Source organism: Silene latifolia, chromosome 2, assembly GCF_048544455.1.
Source record: "Silene latifolia isolate original U9 population chromosome 2, ASM4854445v1, whole genome shotgun sequence".
In the NCBI taxonomy this organism is placed as follows: Eukaryota; Viridiplantae; Streptophyta; class Magnoliopsida; order Caryophyllales; family Caryophyllaceae; genus Silene; species Silene latifolia.
In genome coordinates this window covers 34,286,247-34,290,873 of record NC_133527.1, presented here as the reverse complement: position 1 = coordinate 34,290,873, position 4,627 = coordinate 34,286,247, and the positions used below count along the sequence as shown (strand labels likewise).

Below are 4,627 nucleotides of genomic sequence, written 5' to 3'. Positions count from 1 at the left end.
AGGCCGAATTGCATAGGACCCGAGGTTGATTCTTGTTCTTTATCGTTTTCTCTTGTATTTTGTTTTATGACAATAATCACATGTTAAAGATACGTTATAGTCCTAAAATTTAAGGGAATTTTACGGATATTTCCCTACACATACCATTTGATCCCATGTTGAGAATGTTTCTTGAGTCTTCATAAAGACCATTCCAAAATTGTTGTACCAAGAACCACTCGCTAAGTCCATGATGAGGACATGAGCGACAAATTCCTTTGAATCGCTCCCAAGCTTCATACAAAGATTCTTCGTCCCTTTGCTTAAAACCCGTAATTTGAGCTCTTAGCATGTTAGTCTTTTCCGGAGGGTAGAATTTTTTGTAGAAAGCTAGAGCCAACTTCTTCCAAGAGTCAATTCCAAGAATAGCCTTATCAAGGCTTTTCAACCATTGTTTTGCGGTGCCAATTAGAGAAAAAGGAAATAAAACCCATCGAATTTGGTCTTGAGTTACTCCGGTTTGTGAAATCGCATCACAATAGTCACACAAAGTTTTCATGTGGGAGTGAGGGTCTTCACTAGGCATCCCCCCAAATTGGCTTCTTTCGACTAATTGGATAAATGCGGATTTTTCAATGAAATTTCCGGTTAAGTGTTGTGGTGTGGGAGTTCCATTGGGTAGGTTCTCCTCGGTTGGTAAGGAATGTGATGAAAACTTAGGCATTGTGGGTTGATTGTGTAATTGATTTTGTGTTGGGTTCTCCTCATCTTCTCTTGCAAAAGGGTTGATGAACTCAATAGTGTTTGGTTGAATATCTACAACCTCACCAATACCTCTCAAAGTATTTCTAACAAGTATTCTATTGGTTGTCAAAGTCCTTTCAATTTCGTGATCAATGGGTAACATGTTACCTTGTGATCTTCTAGACATGCAAAATATCAAACAACTCGAAAACAATTAGAACAAACCTTGAGGAGTTTTACTTCCCCAAGGCAAAGAAAGACACAACTAATAACAATCAAAGAAAATCAAATCAAGTTAACACCGTCCCCGGCAACGGCGCCATTTTTGGTCGGTCCGCTTTGAGCTTAGATTTCAGTTACTTGTCGTTAGGAGCACCTAGACCAAAATAAATTTTATAACTTCACAAACAACTCTACTAGTAGTAAAGAGGTAAGTAAAGGTCGGATCTCAAGGAACGGGTATTGATGTAGGATTTTCGATTGCAAGTAGTGGTGTCTAGGGGTGTCACAATTTGGGTTGAGATAAGAAGATCACTAAACTAAATAACAATAAGAGTAAACAATGCAGGAAACTTCACTGCACCTGTTCTTTGATTGTCCTTTCAGTTTGAGATGTTTACATCTATTGCAGACCTGGCTTGGTTTTTTCTGGACTGTGGATGTCATTGCAAACAGCCTGAAATGGAGAGAAAAATCCTTGCTGCGTAAGAAAATCATTTTAGCTGCTATTGCTAGTCTGGTATACTATATTTGGGAGGGCCGCAACAAATGCAGATTAGGTGATTGGGTTGCTCGGCCTGAAGCTGTTAGAAAGCGTATCCATGCTACTCTTCGTGGAAGATTACATATGCTACAAATGGAAAAGGTTCCTAGTAGGGATATAGTATGAGTAAAGAATGTCATTTTGTGCTAAATTATGTAATGTTGTGCTAGAAATTGTTATCGTTGGTGTATGTACTTCATTGTCAAAGTTTTAATGAGAAGATTCACATTTCACCAAAAAAAAAAATAAGAGTAAACAAGCAAGATGACTAAAATGAGATGTAAACAATTGATTAAAAGCACTAGGGTGTCATGGGTTCATAGGGGATTCATGGGAATTGATCATATAAACATATTCTCAAATTATGAGCAAGCAATTATTGTTGTGATAGGATCGAGTTGGTTTATATCTTACAATCCTGGGAAGGTTTGGGTCCCGGAGCCGAATCGATTAGATTGTACAACACCTACAAGTCGACTTAATCCTCCCTACTCAACTATATGCATGGTCTAATGAGACTCGAGTTGGTTTATGTCTTACAAGTCTCATTGAAAAGGTAAGTGATGGGTAAAAAATGCAAGGATTCATAGGCTCGCATTTCATCAAACATAACATGTGCATAAGTTGAGATCACAACAAGCAAGCAAATAAATTATGAAAACATATTAAATTAAGCATGAATCATCCCCTGTGTTGGTTTCCCCTAATTACCCATTAACCCTAGTTAAGGAAACTACTCACTCATTATCAAGTTTAACATGTTAACAAGGTTGTCAATCATATTAACAAAGCAAAACATGATGAATAAATGAAGATGATTAACAATAATTAAAAAGGGATTAAGAGGATTATACCTAATGATGATTCCAAAATAATAATGCAAAGAATAATAGAAGGACTTGATGATTGATGGAAGGTTGTCAATCTCCCAATAAACTCAAATAATCTTTAATTACCCAAAATAAAAGATGAACAATAGAGAAATTAAGGAAATGAGATTTGTATTAATACTTGATTAGAAGTTGATTACAAGATTAAAGAGAGATTAGAATAATATAAACTACACTAAAGATTGATAAGAAGAACATGATAATCTAATTAGACTAATGGGGTATTTATAGTGGGGATTAGGTGCACAAATTAGGGTTACTAAGGGCTTAAATGACGATTAAGTCCTTGAGGAATCGCTCCTCTCAAGAAAAGATGCGGGTCTCCTTTTAGCTAGTCTTCCAAAAATATGCGCATCTCGAATGAAGGAAGAAGAGGACGTGTTTCTCTGGAAGACAATCCGAGCGTCCAAGGGTCGGGACGGGCGGATTGGGGAGCTTTTGGACGAGCGGCCTGGCGGTAAGGACGAGCGTCCTGGGGAGCTGCTGGATGGGCGTCCCGAGGGGTGAGACACTCGGATCTTGGCTCAGCTTCCATTTCTTCTTTTCTTCTTTTCTTCTTCCAACAATCCTGCGGGATTTTGTCGGGGATGCAAGGATCTTCTTCATCATTGCCCATCTACTACATTATGTACAAAGGCCTTCTAGTCTTGTCTTCTCTTTGATGCTTGGTCATTAGATTCGATCAATTTAGCTTTATTTTGCCATGAAAATGTAAGGTTTGCACTCCTCTCCTACCAAGGAAACAAAACATCAAAGAATATGCAAAACAAAGGACTAAAGATAGTAAATGACCCAAATATGCACTAAAAAGCATAGGAACGAGGCTAATTCGAGGACTAAGTATGCTCAAATATTGATCACATCACTTCACATTTTTAACCTTCACAATTATATTGTTTTGTTCTCATTTAGGAGCTATCAAGATTTGTGGAGTTCTGAGATTCATAGGTAAATATACTTACATCTTTATGATTTAATACCCTATTTCTTTCATTATTTAAGGGAAAATTTAAATTAATAACGATAAGGTTAGTATTACATTAATCAAATTCCACCATTTTGTTTTTTATTAATCACTCAGTGGATTTTTTTAGGGATAATTCATTGGAGAAAGAATACTATTTGAAGTCTAGAAATACTAGAATTGCTTAATCAAATATTCCCCTTATTCCACTCAATACTATGTTATAAACTAACTACAAAATTGACTACATGAATGTGAATGACTAATTGTTTTTAGGTTCATAAATAAAATTTAGTATTTCAGAAACTTTCATATAGTAGCATAGTTATGAACTTTAAATTTAGAATTTTTTACAAATTGGTATAGATAATATAGTAAGACTAGCATTTATTAAAGTTCATAACTATGCTACTATATGATTTATGGCAATTAAAATATTGAAAAGATAAAAAACCTTATAATTCTATATGTTTTAAGCTCCTTGTGTAACAACTCAGTTTCTCTAATGACTTAATTAACCAAAGCGGAAAGAAAGATAAGTCATAAAAATCAGTAAAATTTAAAACCGTCAACTCGTAATGAGTTGCTTCATAAAACTGGATGTTTAGAACATAAAGCAAGGTTTAATATCCAAATTACAAATTAAAGCAAGGTCCAACTTTAATAAAAGTTTGCTACATAAACTCATGAAAGATCAATATAAGATGTTTTATTCTCTCGACAGTCCCCTCCTAAGTCCAAGTCTTCAAGATCCATGTTACCTGAAACATCATTAAAATAAAACTGCCCCACTTAGTGGGAGTAACCTAACCGTCCTCTATCAACGGCCTCTATCATGGAGAATATTAGTAATGCAATTAGGCGGTCAAACATACAACTCCAGTCACATTACAACATCGACGTGCACACATGTGATATGTACATGAAGTAACACATTGGTTCATATTGGCATATGACATTATAAATATGTGAATATAACGACATTGTTCAACAACATGTTATATCAATCAGCATATGGTAAATCCAAGTAGACGTTATGCGGATAAAAACTTGTAGTCATTTCTTTTTACAATATTTATTTTCTTCACAAAAAGCACGGAACGTGACTACTAATGTCACACGCATACTCACGGCTTGCATCTCACCTTGAGTACGAGTGGGAGCATCAATCCCGTTGATCATATCGATACTAGGAGGTTTACATCTCACCCCTAGTGCTCAATAGGACCGGACAACTAAATTGACTTGGTTTAGCAACCAGAATCGTGGGGAAGAACAGACGGCTAA

General features: G+C 35.9%; 1 non-coding gene across 1 annotated transcript; it reads left to right on the top strand.

Annotated features, from left to right (window-relative positions):
• The first annotated feature begins 224 nt into the window (after positions 1-224).
• Positions 225-331, top strand: LOC141644497 (small nucleolar RNA R71). The gene has a single exon (XR_012544112.1). It is a non-coding gene; the product is annotated as a small nucleolar RNA R71 (small nucleolar RNA).
• Positions 332-4,627: the final 4,296 nt, after the last annotated feature.